The sequence below is a fragment of the Salvelinus alpinus genome, chromosome 22 (genome assembly GCF_045679555.1).
Source record: "Salvelinus alpinus chromosome 22, SLU_Salpinus.1, whole genome shotgun sequence".
NCBI classification, from domain to species: Eukaryota; Metazoa; Chordata; class Actinopteri; order Salmoniformes; family Salmonidae; genus Salvelinus; species Salvelinus alpinus.
In genome coordinates, this window is record NC_092107.1 from 19,345,818 (window position 1) to 19,363,172 (window position 17,355).

Below are 17,355 nucleotides of genomic sequence, written 5' to 3' on the forward strand. Positions count from 1 at the left end.
TGATAGTACTTTCACGAGCGACAGAGCTGAAGATTTTATACACGCCGGAGCACTCCATTGTTTGATTATTGATGTGTGAAAATACTGATTGATTGAATATAAGAATGAAGCTGATACTAAAAACGATGAATTGCTGCTGCAGAAAACAATATTTGCAATCTTGTTGTTTGCTTGTTATTTCCATGCTCCACCCCTGTTGGTAAAACCGGTGTGCTTATTGCTTAGATAGTATTGTCATTTATTAGTGAGCTAAAATGATAACTTATAATAATGATAACATTGTGATTGAATTACAGCCTAAAAGATTGTTTCAGTCTTTGTGTCAATGTTTCTGTGGACTTGTTCCTATTCAAACCCTTGTTGAATTTGCTCTGTGTTATCTCTTCAGGATGATGAGATCGATCATGATGTTCCTGTTGTTGATTCTCCTCGGACTGGCAGATTCCTCGGACTGGCAGACTCCTCGAACTGGCAGACTCCTCGGACTGGCAGACTCCTCGGACTGGCAGACTCTGTTGGCGCGACTGAATAACCCTCTCCAACTGGTAAGGACAAGGCCAATAACTTTAAATTGCATTTGAGTATTATTGAAGTAATGGTACAGGTTCATTAGTGACTAATTCAGATAAATCAGCTCTTATATAAAGTAATTTAAATGTGTAACTACAATTAAGTTGTTTCTTACAACTCGTTTTGCATCTTTTCCAGGAAAGAATATGTCTTTAAGGGTTAAAGGCACCCAGTCATCAATATTGGCCTTTTATTACGCTCTAAACGCCATTGTTGGGAACCGTGACAGTGTTTTGGCACATTGCTCCTGCAATCACACTAAGATTGAATCTAACCCATGGTGGTGATTGGACCTGTTTAATACCTTTCAGTGTTCTCCATCACCGTCTCCAACATAATTGATTGTTGTTCCAGCAGACTGAATGGAGCTGAGATCTGCATCGGAGACTCTGTGTCACGCCCTGATCTGTTTCACCTGTCTCGGTGATTGCCTCCACCCACCTCCAGGTGTCTCCTGTTTTCCTCATTAGTCCCCGGTGTATTTATCCCTGTGTTTCCTCGTCTTGTTTTGCCAAGTCAACCAGCGTTTCTTCTAGCGCCTATTTTTCCCAATCGCTGTCGTTTCCCTGCCCTCCTGGTTTTGACCCTTGCCTATCCTGACCACTCTGCCTGTTCTGACCTCGAGCCTGCCTATCCCCTGGTACTGTTTGGACTCTGACCTGTTCACTGAACCCTGACCTGACCTCGAGTCTGCCTATCCCCTGGTACTGTTTGGACTCTGACCTGTTCACTGAACCCTGACCTGACCTCGAGTCTGCCTATCCCCTGGTACTGTTTGGACTCTGACCTGGTTTATGAACTCTCGTCTGTCCCCGACCTGCCTTTTGCCTACCCCTTTTGGTGATAAATATCGGAGCTCAACCATCTGCCTCCTGTGTCTGCATTTGGGTCTCGCCTTGTGCCCTTGTACTCCGTGGATGACAACAATGGCAACAACAATCCCAGGTGAACTATGGGAGTTGTAGTCCAACAGAGTTGCTAAACTGGGAAAATTGTACAATTTGTCAGCGTTATAGTGAGTTCACATGGGACTGTGTGCTAAAGGAGTCATAGTTACTATTTCTGCAGCCTCATCCTGCAGATGTGCTTTGATCCCGAGTGGCGCAGCGGTCTAAGTCACTGCATCTCAGTGCAGGAGGCGTCACTACAGTCCCTGGTTCTAATCCAGGCTGTATCACATCCGGCCGTGATTGGGAGTCCCATAGGGCGGCGCACAATTGGCCCACCGTCGTCAGGGTTTTGCCGGGGTAGGCTGTCATTGTAAATAAGAATTTGTTCATAACTGACTTGCCTAGTTAATTTAAGGTTTAAAAAACATTATAATAATCCCTTCTACACCAGCGGGCTTCCAGTGTAACGGCATGGAGGGATAATACATCAATGTGGTCATTCCAGAGAGGAAGGAGTACCTGACCCTGTGTGTGGTAGACGTCTATTGGGCACCACTGGACTGATCTGAACATTGATATAAACATATTACTAGCACTCAAACTACAGCAACCGTACAGTGCCTGCTGAGCTTTTCATTCTGTCACGATCGTTTTGAGAGACGGACAAAGGCGCAGCGTGAGTATAGTTACACATATTTATTCATCTCCGTGAAACAAGCAAAACAATAAAGAAACAACGAAACGTGACGTTATGACGTGCACACAGGCAACTAAACACAAACAATATCCCACAAACACAGGTGGGAAAAAGGGCTACTTAAATATGATCCCCAATCAGAGGCAACGATTACCAGCTGCCTCTAATTGGGAACCATACAAAACACCAACATAGAAAATTTTAACTAGAACACCCCCTAGTCACGCCCTGACCTCCTACACCATAGAGAAACAAGGGCTCTCTATGGTCAGGGCGTGACACATTCTTAGATAACTTTTAGAGTTATCAATAATCAGACTCTGTTTTATAGACTGTACATAAGTAATGTCTCTACCACTGTATGGCTACTGAAGTTAAAGTATTTTGATAGTGTCATGATAAAATATATGATCAAGATCCTCACATACAGTATATCGTTTGGTCATTGTGCTGCCACAGAGTGAATTGTGAGCAAGGCCTCAAAAAAGCTTTATATACCAGAGCTGCAAGAAAAGTTCTATATATTATTGAAACAATGTTGCGATTGTTTGTGAGCATGCCATGGGGGATGCCAAGAAGGGGAGTGAGGTGTGTGTGTGTGCTGAAAAACACATGCATGTGGGGGTCTGGGAGAGGAAGTGTGTCCATCTGATGAAGGGGCATGTGCCTGAACTCAATTTTATACACTAATTGTAGTCGCACCCATTCATTTCTAATGACCAATCTTTTTGACTGGGAACACCACAGGTGTACAAAAGTTAAATACAACACCCAAAATGTAATGAAAATCATCAAAATGTATTTTATGTGTTCAGATGCCCTGTGTGGACAAAGTCATGGAACCTTATGACGATTAAATTAAATACCTTTTTCAGAGAGAACTTGTAAATTGGTCCAAATCGACCAGAACACAGCAGTGTTAAGTAAATATATTCTGCTGTACTGTCATACTTTTACAACAATATTATGTGATGATGATGAAGCACAGTTATACTGAAATACAGTTGAAGTTTACATACACTTAGGTTGGAGTCATTAAAACTCGTTTTTCAACCACTCCACAAATTTCCTGTTAACAAACTATAGTTTTGGCAAGTTGGTTAGGACATCTACTTTGTGCGTGACACAAGTCATTTTCCCAACAATTGTTTACAGACAGATTATTTCAATTATAATTCACTGTATCACAATTCCAGTGGGTCGGAAGTAGCAATTAAATATTCACTTACTTTTTGAAAATTGTCCTCTGATTTGTCATCCAAAGGGTCCCAGCTATAACATGTAGGGTCGTTTTTTTAGATAAAATTCGTATTTATATCCCAAAAAGTCAGTTTAGTTGGCGCCATTGATTTGAGTAATCCACTAGTTCAACATACAGAGAAAGGAATCCGAAAATCTACCCCTAAACTTTGTTTCAACAAGTCAAAATAAGTTTCTATTTACTCATTGGATACCCAAAAATGTAATCAAATTATAATATTTCTTATGGAAAGACGTATTGTCAATAGGAAACCGATTTTAGTAGGTGCGTCCTGTCTTCATGGCGCGCGCCAACACGAAAGACTGTGTCCCTGTACTAAAACTGAACTTTTTTATTCGTTTTGGAAGTTACAAGCCTGAAACCTTGAACATAGACTGCTGACACTCTGTGGAAGCCATAGGAATTGCATCCAGGGAGCTAATTTTCAGTATGCCCTTATACTTGCCATTGTAAGAGGATGGTCTCTCCCACAAAAATAAATCAGGTTGGTTTTTCTTTGGATTTTCTCCTACCATATCTTTTGTGTTATATTCTCCTACATTATTGTAACATTTATACAAAATTCAAAGTGTTTTCTTTCCATTGGTACCAATTATATGAATATCCTGGCTTCAGGGCCTGAGCAACAGGCAGTTTACTTTGGGCACGTCAATCAGGCGAAAATTGAGAAAAAACAATAAGCACACAATTCAGAGGATTCCAAAACAATCACACTGTTGTAGTAGTATGAATTGTAACTTTAAACACACTCTATGCTGAGTAAAGTAATGTTTTTCATCCGAAAAAAGTGCTAGCGTTTCTTGGCAGTGACTTTTCTACTAAAACCAGTGTGTATTGCAGGCACTACTTAGTGCAGTCCATGAATATTTTTATTTTACTAGGCAAGTTAGTTAAGAACAAATTCTTATTTTCAATGATGGCCTAGGAACAGTGGGTTAACTGTCTTGTTCAGGAGCAGAACGACACATTTTTACCTTGTCAGCTCAAGGATTCGATCTTGCAACCTTTCAGTTACTAGTCCAACGCTCTAACCACTAGGCTACCTGCCTCCACGGGTAGCCTTGACTTGGTTACATTAAAGACAAATACAGTGATCACTAGAGAGCACTCTTGGCCAAACAGGCAGAGAGGCAGGGAGGTGGTGAGTGGTACAGGCAGTCGGTCGTAGCCCTCAGTATACCAGACACCCACCAAGCTGCCCAGACTGATGGATGGACAAACAGGCTAGCACGCAGCTAGACAGACAGACAGACATATCGAGTTTATCGCAGATGCAGCGAGATACTTATGTTTCTAGTTCCAACAGTGCAGTAATACCGAACAATACAAAACAATGCACACAAATCCCCAAAATAACAAGAAAGCTATGTAAGAGTCTGAAATATAGTATATATAACGGTGTGTAAAAACAGTATGGACAGTATATGAACAGTAAAGGTGTGTACAGCAATAGTTAAATAGGATGAGCCTTAAATAGAATACAATATATAGGTATGAAGTGGGTAAAACAGTATGTGAACATTATTAAAGTGACCAGTGTTCAATGATTATGTAAACAGGGCATACAGACAGACAGATAGACAGAGAGCTGGCCATGGCCTGTTGGATGAGTGTTCTCTGCCCAAAGAGAGCCCTGCTTCTCGCCCCAGCTCAGACCAACAGAGAATTAATTGGCTCATTTACCAAGAAAAACACTCTAATCACTTGGTTTCCTCTCATTAAAAGTTAATTAGTTTGACACGAGTTTCCTGCAGAAGAAAGTATTGGCCACTTAGAACTCATTAGAGCTAAAGGAAAACATCACACTGAGGAGCTGGTGGAGATGAAGGAGAGGGGAACGCACATATGTCCACAGTCCACACACATGCAGTCTACGCAAGCTAATACACTAACACAAGGTCACGTAAACTCAGCAAAAAAAGAAACGTCCTCACTGTCAACTGCGTTTATTTTCAGCAAACTTAACATGTGTAAATATTTGTATGAACATAACAAGATTCAACAACTGAGACATAAACTGAACAAGTTCCACATGCATGTGACTAACAGAAATGGAATAATGTGTCCATGAACAAAGGGGAGGTCAAAATCAAAAGTAACCGTCAGTATCTGGTGTGGCCACCAGATGCAATAAGTACTGCAGTGCCTCTCCTCCTCATGGACTGCACCAGATTTGCCAGTTCTTGCTGTGAGATGTTACCCCACTCTTCCACCAAGGCACCTGCAAGTTCCCAGACATTTCTGGGGGGAATGGCCCTCGTCCTCACCCTCCAATCCAACAGGTCCCAGACGTGCTCAATGGGATTGAGATCTGGGCTCTTCGCTGGCCTTGCAGAACACTGACATTCCTGTCTTGCAGGAAATCACACACAGAATGAGCAGTATGGCTGGTGGCATTGTCATGCTGGAGGGTCATGTCAGGATGAGCCTGCAGGAAGGGTACCACATGAGGGAGGAGGATGTCTTCCCTGTAACACACAGTGTTGAGATTGCCTGCAATGACAACAAGCTCAGTCCGATGATGCTGTAACACACCACCCCAGACTATGACGGACCCTCCACCTCCAAATTAATCCAGCTCCAGAGTACAGGCCTTCGTGTAACGCTCATTCCTTTGACGATAAACGCGAATCCGCCCATCACCCATGGTGAGACAAAACTGCGACTCGTCAGTGAAGAGCACTTTTGCCAGTCCTGTCTGGTCCAGCGACGGTGGGTTTGCGACGTTGTTGCCAGTGATGTCTGGTGAGGACTTGCCTTACAACAGGCCTACAAGCCCTCAGTCCAGCCTCTCTCTTAGCCTATTGCGGACAGTCTGAGCACTGATGGAGGGATTGTGCGTTCCTGGTGTAACTCGGGCAGTCGTTGCCATTCTGTACCTGTGCAGGTGTTGGTGTCTTTCAGAGTCAGTGGAAAGGCCTCTTTAGTGTCCTAAGTTTTCATAACTGTGACCTTAATTGCCTACCGTCTGTAAGCTGTTAGTGTCTTAACGACCGTTCCACAGGTGCATGTTCATTAATTGCTTATGGGTCATTGAACAAACATGGGAAACAGTGTTTAAACTCTTTACAATGAAGATCTGTGAAGTTATTTTGATTTTCACAAATTATCTTTGAAAGATAGGGTCCTGAAAAAGGGACGTTTATTTTTTTGCTGAGTTTACAAGCGCATTGTGTGCACACACACAATCATCATTAGACATTCATAAAAACATATTTAGGGTTGTCAGAAAGTAGAAAACAAACACATTGAGCGTAGTGAGGGGTGGGCTATGCACTGTAAAATGCAATTAGTTCCGTTAACTCTTTTTTTTGTAGAAACCCGTTGCCTAGAACTATTTGAGTAACCCAACTCAAAGTTTGTCAGTTAAAGTAATAGCATTACCACCCATATGGTTATCTTTTAAGTTCTAAATATTTATCTGTTTTTTGTTTTATTAACTTTTTGACACTAAATTGCATTGTGTATTCTGAACTTGATCTGTTTCACCTGTCTTTGTGCTTGTCTCCACCCCTTTCCAGGTGTCGCCCATTTTCCTCATTATCCCCAGTGTATTTATACCTGTGTTCTCTGTTTGTCTGTTGCCAGTTCGTTTTGTTCAAGTCTACCAGCGGTTTTCCCTTTGCTCCTGTCTGTTTCTAGTTCCTGTTTTCCCGGTTTTGACCATTCTGCCTGCCCTGACCCTACCTGTCGTTCTGTACCTTGTCACATCACACTGGATTATTGACCTCTGCCTGCCCTGACCCTAAACCTGCCTGCGGTTCTGTACCTTTTGGACTCTGATCTGGATTACCGACCTCTGCCTGCCCTTGACCTGTCGTTTTGCCTGCCCCCTGTTTTAGTAATAAACTTTTGTTACTTTGACACTGTCTGCATCTAGGTCTTCCCCAAAACGTGATAGAACTGTAACAATTTAAGTTACTTGAACATGAATATTTGTTATAGTGAACATAAAAATGTAGTGTCCCTTCTACTTAAATGACTAACCTTCATTGCACATTTTGTCAAGTGTAAGTAGTTCTGATTAGTAATTTTCAGTGGTCGTGTTTTAATGTTTAACATTGTTTTCTGTATTTGACGAGTTGACATTTTTTGATATCCATTCATCATGAAATGTGTCATAAAGTGATTTTTTTAAATGACCCACAATCCTCTAAAAACAGTGGCACATGGAACTATTAAGTATTCATAACTTGAAAACCGTCAGCCAACACCCATATATCAAGTGATTTTTAGTCAAATATCAATGTGTCTGACTACTACTTTATTATTTTAAGTAGACGTAAAGCATAATAGAATCAAGTAAGAACATCTGACTTTAAAATATTAAATAATCATAATTTGTAAAAACTCAATAACTTCAGATTAGTAGAACACAGATATATAAAGTTGCATTTACTCAATAAACTAATATTTCTGAACAGTACTGAAAAACATGAAGTGATAAATGTCACATCTGCTCCCGCTCCCCGTCTCTGGAGCTCGAGGTCGCCAGGCTGCTTATCATTACGCACAGCTGTCACCATCTTTACGCGCATCAGCGCTTCATCAGACTCACCTTATCACGTTATTAATTACCTCCCCTATATCTGTCACTTCCTCAGTTTCTTTCCCGAGTCAGCGTTAATGTCGTTATGTGTCCCTTGTCCAGACGCTGTTTGTGGTTAGTTTCCTGTCTGTTTATTCATTAAATATTCACTCCCTGTACTCACTTCTTGTCTCCCAGCGTCTGTCCTTACAGACAAGAACATCTGATTGACATCTGAGTGAGTACCACTTATACAGTGCATTCGGAAAATATTCAGCCCCTTGACTTTTTCCACATTTTGTTACATTGCAGCCTTATTCTATATATGATTAAATAGTTTTTCCCTCATCAATCTACACACAATACCCCATAATGACAAAGCAAAAAATGTTATGCAGATCCTTTATTCAGTACTTTGACGAAGCACCTTTGGCAGCAATTACAGCCTCAAGTCTTCTTGCCTATGACACTACAAGCTTGGCACACCTGTATTTGGGGTGTATCTACCATTATTCTCTGCAGATCCTCTCAAGCTCTGTCAAGTTGGATGGGGAGCGTTGCTGCACAGCTATTTTCAGGTCTCTCGGGTTCAAGTCCGGGCTCTGGCCGTGGCACTCAAGGACATTCAGAGACTTGTTCTGAAGCCACTCCTGCGTTGTCTTGGCTGTATGCTTAGGGTCGTTGCCCTGTTGGAAGGTGAACCTTCACCCCAGTCTGAGGTCCTGAGTGCTCTGGAACGGGTTTTCATCAAGGATCTCTCTGTACTTTGCTCTGTTCATCTTTCCCTTGATCCTGACTAGTCTCCCAGTCCCTGCCGCTGAAAAACATCCCCACCGAATGATGCTGCCACCACCATCCTTCACCTTAAGGAAGATGCCAGGTTTCCTCCAGACGTGACGTTTGGCATTCAGGCCAAATAGTTCAATCATGGTTTCATCAGACCAGAGAGTCTTGTTTCTCATGATCTGAGAGTCTTTAGGTGCCTTTTGGCAAACTCCAAGCGGGCTGTCATGTGCCTTTTACTGAAGAGTGGCTTCTGATTCTTGGTTCCCTCCCTGACCAAGGCCCTTCCCCCCCTTAGAAGCTCCAGGAAGAGTCTTGGTGGTTCCAAACTTCGTCCATTTAAGAATGATGGAGGCCACTGCGTTCTTAGAGGCCTTAAATGCTGCAGAAAAGTTTTGGTACTCTTCCCCAGATCGGTGCCACTACACAAACCTGTCTCGGAGCTCTACGGACAAGTCCTTCGACCTGAAGGCTTGGTTTTTGCTCTGACATGCACTGTCAATTGTGGGACCTTATATAGACAGGTGTGTGCCTTTCCAAATCATGTCCAATCAAGTTCATTTACCTCAGGTGGACTCCATTCAAGTTGTAGTAAACATCTCATGGATGATCAATGGAAACCAGATGCACCTGAGCTAAGTTTCGAGTCTCAAAGCAAAGAGTCTTACTTACTGAATACTTATGTAAATAAGGTATTTCTGTTTTTTATTTTTAATAGATTAGCAAAAATGTCTAAAAACCTGTTTTCACTTCGTCATTATGGGGTATTGTATGTAGGAAAATTATTGTATCCACTTTAGAATAAGGCTGTAACGTAACAAAATGTGGAAAAAGTCAAGGGGTCTGAATACTGCCACCTTTCCAACAACAACGACTCAGCCGGGAAGTGGTAGGCTACACAAGCTCACAGAACGGGACCGGCGAGTGCTGAAGCGCGTATCGTGTAAAAAATTGTCTGTACTTGGTTGCAACACTCACTACCGAGTTCCAAACTGCCTCTGGAAGCAACGTCAGCACACAAACTGTTCGTCGAGAGCTTCACAAGCCTAAGATCACCATGTGCAATGTCAAGCCTTGGCTGGAATGGTGTAAAGCTCGCCACCATTGGACTCTGGAGGAGTGGAAATTTGTTCTCTGGAGTGATGAGTCACGCTTCACCATCTGGCAGTCCTACGGACAAATCTGGGTCTGGCGGATGCAAGGAGAACTCTACCGGATGCAAGGAGAACGCCCCAATGCATAGTGCCAACTGTAAAATTTGGTAGATGAGGAATAATGGTCTAGCTGTTTTTCATGGTTCGGGCTAGGCCCCTTACTTCCAGTGAAGGGAAATCTTAACGCTGCAGAATACAATGACATTCTAGACGATTGTGGCAACAGTTTGGGGAAGGCTCTTTCCTGTTTCAGCATGACAATTCCTCTGTGCAAAAAAAATGAGGTTTATACAGAAATGGTTTATTGAGATCTGTGTGGAAGAACTTGACTAGGCTGCATATAGCCCTGACCTCAACCCCATCGAACACCTTTGGGATGAATTGGAACGCCGACTGCGAGCCAGGCCTAATCGCCCAACATCAGTGCCCGACCTCTCTAATGCTCTTGTGGCTGAATGGAAGCAAGTCCCTGCAGCAATGTTCCAACATCTAGTGGAAAGCCTTTCCAGAAGAGTGGAGGCTGTTATAGCGGCAAAGGGGGGGCTAACTCCATATTAAACCACATGATTTTGGAATGAGATATTTGATGAGCAGGTGTCCACATACTTTTGGTCATGTAGTGTATGATTTGAATTCTACAGGCAAATGGAGATGTTTGAGTAGCCGCTATTCAATTGCTTTAATGATTTAGGCAATTACTTTTTTACAGTGTGGCAGCCCAGCACCAGACCCTGACTATTAGCTTGTTTCTAGGTTTGAAGTTGGAGGGTGTTTGTGTGTGTGTGTGTGTGTGTGTGTGTGTGTGTGTGTGTGTGCGTGTGTGCGTGCATGCGGTGTGTGTGTGTGTGTGTGTGTTTGTTTACTGGGCTCAATAATGCGTACTTGTTCACAGACACACATGGCTGCAGCCCAGTATTCCCGCAGCTCCACTCAAAACACAACAACTGTGCTGTAGAACAGATCAGGATTTTACTAGAGTGGGGAACATACTGCATCTCAACTTTACTATTCAATTTCGCTGTTCGCCATGCCCTATCACTGCTATCCATATCGTCGTTGCTGCGAATACACAGTCCTCATTATTCCCACAACCTCCCATCTCACATTTTACTTCCTCATTCCTCACTTCGTCAAACCTCCCCCCCCCAAAAAAAACATTTCTTTACCTAACTCCTGTCACTCTCACCCCTCTCTCGCTCATCATCCTCACCATCGTTCCTGTCATTCTCTCCCCCCCTCCCGTCAATACAGACACACTCAGAAGAATGTTAATAATTAGAGGTATGAGCCTCAGACTGCTCGGCACAGATTTACACTCTGATGGCCCTCTTTAAACACAATCAATAACCCTTGTCCTCACAACACCTGCACACATCGCACACACACACACTCCTTCTTTTCCTCTTTCCTTATTTACCCTCCCTCCTTCCATCCTCCCGTACGTTACTTGCATTCTACCAGATTAATCCAACCAGCTCTCACTTCCTCTTCTTAATGAATCATGAAGTTTGACATGTACATGCTAATAACATCTGTTTTGCAGCTAGCGGGGAGCGGTGAAAAGCGCTAGCGTTTGTTTTCCTTTAATTAGGTAGCTCGGTTCCCGAAGCAAGGGGCCAACGTAGGCCCGGGCCACAGAAACAGGGCAGAGAGGAACCGTTTAGTTCCAGCATTCATTAACAGGTGGGCGTAAGACGAATGGGCGCGGGACACAGATGGAGACGGCTCAGGAAACATACAGCCTGGCGCAGCGAAATTAAGCACAATGATAGGAAACGTCCAGGAGAAAACAGCAGTAGCCGTTGTGCTGAGAGAGAGGGAAAGGGAGAAAAGGAGAGAGGTAAAGGAATAAAAAGGAATTGAGAGAGAGCGAGAGAGAGAGAGAAAAGGCAGCAGCTGCAGTGGTGCTGACAGAGGGAGAGACTTAAAGAGAGGGAGGGAGGGAAATCAAAAAAGAGGAAAAGGGAGAGGGGGAAAGTGCTGGAAAACCAGTGCAGACTACAAGTTGAATCCAGACTGGCATGTAATATGGAAGAGACCTTTATTTTGGAAGCATGACAGAGTGTATCTCCTATGAGTCTGTATTATGTCCTGATGTGAAAAGGGTCAGACTAGATGAGGAAATGGAGAGTCCTGTCTCTGAGCAACCAGCCAACATACAGTAACTTGTTTTTTTCCTCCAAATGACACCCTATTCCCTATATAGTGCACTACTTTTGACTAGGGCCCATGCCTGCTTGTGTGTGTGTTTGTGCACGCATGCGTGCGTGTACATATTCCTATCTGTGTGTGTAATATTTGTGGATGAGGTTGTCATCGAGGTGTGGGTGTGTCACTGTGTGTGGGTCTGTGTCACTGTGTGTGGGTCTGTGTCCTAGCGTCGCAGACATAATAGTCTCATCAGACAGAACCTTTGTGGAGTCAATATCAAAGCCCTCACCTCTGGTGGCTGACCTTTCACAGCAGCCAGCCAGGTCCTCCCAGAGCTCAGCTGCAGGGGGACGATCAATCTCCCCCCCCCCCCCCTCGTCACCGACAGCAAAGCACAAAGCCAATCACACCGACAAGACCGGGACACCTCACACACCTGCTGATGAAATGTCACAGGAGAGGCCGTGTCAGGAGAACCATGGTTGGGGGGGGGGGGGCGTGCACCCGTGTGTGTACATTTAAGAGAAGAGAGAGTTTTGGAGATATGAGATGGATAGGTTTTCTACTGCTTCGTATTGCTCTGATGAAGAGCCTGTTAAAGCAAAAAACTTTACACTTTACACATACTCAAATTATACATTTCAATGAATCCTAACGTCAGATCTATCAATCTACCTTTCCCACAAATCTCTTATTGACATCAACGCACCATTAGGTAGTACATGAGTTACTATGTAAGGCCCGTATTTATAAAGTGTTTCAGAGTAGGAGTGCTGATCTAGGATCTGTCCATATAATCTCATTCATTATGATCTAAAATGGCTAGATCAGCGCTCCTACTGTGAGACGATTTATGAATACAGGCCCCAATCTCAAGTTAGGATACAGCCTATGGCGATATATGATTATCTTTCATAATGGGTCGAGTGACATGGCTATGTGTTTAATCATAACCCAAAAATATAAGCAGCTGTCCTTTTTTGGTCATTTCCTGCTGGAGGTTAGCCAATGACGTGTCCTTCCCAGAGTTGCTACATTGTCGTTCTTTGTGAGGGAAGTTCCATGCCAAGAAAAGCCTTTGGAGCTGATCCCAGCGACATGTTCGACAGACGAGCCTCCGCTCCGCTGCCAAACTCACCTGTACCGCCTTCACCTGTAGACCTGACCCCTCCCTCTAGCACAAAGGCCTATCAGCACCTGTCTTGGTAAGGCCCTCTGTCGAATCAAAGCAGTTCTCTCTACCTGAAAGAAGATACATGGTTGGAGGAGGCTCCGCAAACACCACAGGTTCCACAACAAACGTCTGGGAAGAGCAACTCCATTTGATGGTTTCTGTACCTTCAGCTCCCCAATATGGTGTCCATATTAGGACAGCCTCAAAGCTGAGTGATGAACAAGACTTGGGAGGATGGCAACATGGTTTATGAAAGCATTTGAACTTACCGTGATGGGCTTTCCTGACTGTCCAGGACACCATACCATAGGATGTGACCGATCAACCAGCCACACACAACCACTCTCTTTTCACATCATTTCAGTAAGATTATCATCCGTATATTACATATTGACTTGATTCATTTCAGTGATGCTGTATTGCTTTGGCGAACATTGGGTTCTCCGTATGGCATAAAGCTAGTTTGAACAGAATTGAAGTGGAATGAACATGATCTTCTTAATATCTTGATGGCATTAGAATTTGGGGCTTGTGTTCAATTCTGGTTATTCAGTTGAGGAGGCAGTGCTTTGCTAATCAATATTGTGGCAACAACAGTGTAGAACAGTAGTCAAGCGTCTCCTAGTCCTACAGCATGTCTTTGACTGTGTGGATGGGAGGGAGGCCACGCCACATTAGCACGATGGATAGTGAAATTAGCAGCTCAATTACAGATACTGACCTGGACTATCTACTGCACACACATACGCGTATGAGGTAGAGAATGTTAAACAACATTTTTTTTTTAAATGATTTCATTCACAGCATGCATTATGTAAACAAAACAAGAGGTCACGGGATCTCCAGGGTAGGGTGGAGGAGCGGGGAATGTGTCTGAAACATTTTTATCTCATATGAATATAACCTCAGCTTTCACCCCTCATATGAGCATTATCGATTTGTTGACTTTAAAGAGGCCCTTGAAATGCTTCAGATAGGGAACGATATAGCCCATTCTTCAGGGAGAGTGGAGGCACTGGTCCAACTGTGAATGTCTCCAAGCATGCTACAGGCAAGAGAGAGCGAGAGAGACAAAGAGAGAGAGAGAAGACAAAGAGAGAGAGAGAGTGAGAGCGAGACAGAGAGCGAGGCAAAAAGAGAGAGTGATATGTAGAGAGATGGGTGAAAAAAGAGAGGGAGAGAGAAAGAGGCATAAGGAGAGAGAGTGAGAGTGTATGTGAGAGAGAAAGAAAAAGAAAAGAGAGGAAGAGAACCCTATGAAACCCAGAGTTTCAGAGACAATAGGAGTTGCCTGCACAGTTCCTTTCTTAACAGTAAAGGGAACGGGTAGCGGCCCGAGCCGTTGCAATATCCATGCATTTGACAGAACTCAGGGTATATCATGCTTATTGCATTACGTGAAAAAAGGGAAAGGGTAAAAATAATCAAAAATGCATCAGAAATAATGCACTTTTCAGAGTCTATCCATCATTGTTTCGCCACCCTCAATCCTTTACGAGAAGTGAGTGAGCGAGGGGGGGGGGGCCACTCCGCCGTCTTTGCGAAGAGACGCTCGCCCTCGCTCAGGCAGCCAAAGAGGAGCATGGGTAATTAAATTGCACGTCGCTCTCTAAGAAGTAAAATGAATGAAATAAATGAATCTATTGCATTATGCCACAATTGTGACCCGAGGAAAACTAATGGTAGAATAATTGTTTTAGCTGCACCACTCCCCCCCCCCCCCCACACACACACACACACAAAAAACGGGGACCACTTCAATGCATATGCAACTCTTTAGTCTACCGTCCAGACACAAACCCAACAGAATGTCTTACACCAAGTTCTGTTTTCATATCCCGTTCAGACTGTACTGGGGTCTATCCGGGGTTTAGAGAAAGCTCTTTTAATTGGGTGTACCTAGTGCTGTTGATATTCTATCATCCTGACACCATGAACCACAGTCTGTTTTCTCTCTTTGCTGTTCATAAATGCCTCCGAGTGCCTCTGTCCAGAGAATGTCTGTGCTTTGTAGTTTGTTGACTGTAAAATGCTTTTTAAAAATGGTCCTGGAATCGTGAGCAAAAAAAGGAATCTAAATAAAAGATCAAACCGAGGGCTTTCGGCTAGAACCAGCAGGCTCGTAGTCAGAGCAATAACTTCACCACACATCGACGTGCATTAGCTTGACACTGTGAGTAATACCAGCAAGCCCCCCTACACAGGTAGGTGATCATAGCGCACTTCACTTGAAAGCATACATTCCCCTCTTGAAGAATTCTCCTTGATTGCCTGCTCCCTCAGGTAAGACCATTCGGATTCGTTGTGAGAGCACTTGTGTGTGTGAAAAGTTCGGCGGACTAAATACCCAACTCGTAAAACGTCGTAATGTTGGAAACAGTCCAATCCACAAGGATAACAGCTGCGTTCATAAGATGAACTTGACTCAAACTTGTATGGTGTCCACATTAGGACAACTCGCGAGCCCCCTTGGCCCTGGTCCCTGGTCTGACCAATAGATGGCAGCACTCAGCTGTGCTTCTGCTCTGCTCTGCTGTGGCTCTGTACAAGGCAGGCAGGTCCTTTAAGTCACTTGGCAGTCTACAGCTGACACACAAAATCACACACAAGACATAGAAAGAAATGTATAATATATAAAATACCTTAAAATAGGTTACTAATGAAAGTCGAAATGGAAACCCAAAGAACCTGAGTTTGATCTGTTAAGACCATAACTTGATCATTACGCATGTGAAACTCAAATCCTTAAGAAAATCTCCAATCGACATGAATTTGTTTACTGCAAAAGTGTGGGTTATTCATGAATATCTCTGAGTAAGAATCCCAATCAACAGTTGTCCACTCCTGACCTTTGACTTCTCCCTGACCCCAGCTCTCAGTCCTTCACACAGCAGCATGAGCACTGTCAACTCCTGACCTTTGACTTCTCGCTGACCGCAGCTCTCAGTCCTTCACACTGCAGCAAGAGCACTGCCTGTGACACTGTTAGACCCTGCACTGACGCATGGACTCACACACACACGCCCAGAGATGCCCAGAGGGACGCACGCAAACACACACACACACACACACACACACTCACTTGTAAATGCACACACGCACGTGGAAGATGATTTCTGAAACTTTTCTATTGTTAGTGAAGATAGCACATTTTTATTTTGGTGTTTGAACAGGGAAGTAGATTTCTTCCTGTTCCTTCTGTTATTTGATTTCCTGTTTTACAAAGGCGACAGTCAGAGAAAGAGCTCATGTTTAAAGAATGCATGGAACAAAACAATCTCAAATAGTACCCTTTCTGTCTCTCTTCGGGGCGGCATAGTGCCCTGCCTACAGTGCCTCTGACTTGAAGCCTGCTCCATCTTTTTTTTACTGCTTTTTCAACTTTTTTTTTTACTACCACTACTTTTATGATACCCATCAGTGTTACGGCAGACGGTGCCCCCCCCTCCTCCTACATGAATCAGAGCTACCCCATGAGGAGCAGCACACCTCTCCTTACTGTGTAATTACAGACGGGCGCTAATCAGGGCAGCCCGCTGGTGCTGGGGGAGGCGAGAGCGATGGGGAAGAGAAGGGAAGTGGGGGGCAACAGAGGTGTTAAGAAACCTTCCTGCTGCTCTTCTTGTTCCTTCCCGCGGTTAAAACAGAAGAGGCACCCACGATGCCGCGGCCCCCGAACCAGGGTAGTAGCACCGCCGTCGCTGCCACGGACGCCCCTGGGTGCGACAGCCTGAAAGGTCTCTCTCTCTCTCTCTCTCTCTCTCTCTCTCTCTCTCTCTCTCTCTCTCTCTCTCTCTCTCTCTCTCGAGCTACAACAGACAGAGATATACACACACTTGCATACACCCCTCTCCTAGGGATATTAAAAACACACTCAGGCGCCGTGTAGACATATCATCTGAATACCAAAGCCTTGTTGATTAGCATAAAGAGGGCTTCCAGTCATAGGGAGGTGATTTGACATTTGGCATTGAAATCAGCACCACCTCGCCTTACGAATATATCTAACAGCATTATACATTTATTTTATTTTAAGATAGAAAGAAACTGGGAGTTGGTGGGTTGGTGGGTTGTTACCCCCGGTGCAGGGCTCAGAGCAGACTTTTGTTTCCTTCTGGTTAGTACACGTACAAAGACACACCAAAAG

The 17,355-nt window shown here is 43.9% G+C and overlaps 1 pseudogene; it reads left to right on the forward strand.

The window, feature by feature from the left end:
• The first annotated feature begins 404 nt into the window (after window positions 1-404).
• On the forward strand, window positions 405-2,024 carry LOC139549629 (pentraxin fusion protein-like; annotated as a pseudogene).
• The last annotated feature ends 15,331 nt before the right edge of the window (window positions 2,025-17,355 follow it).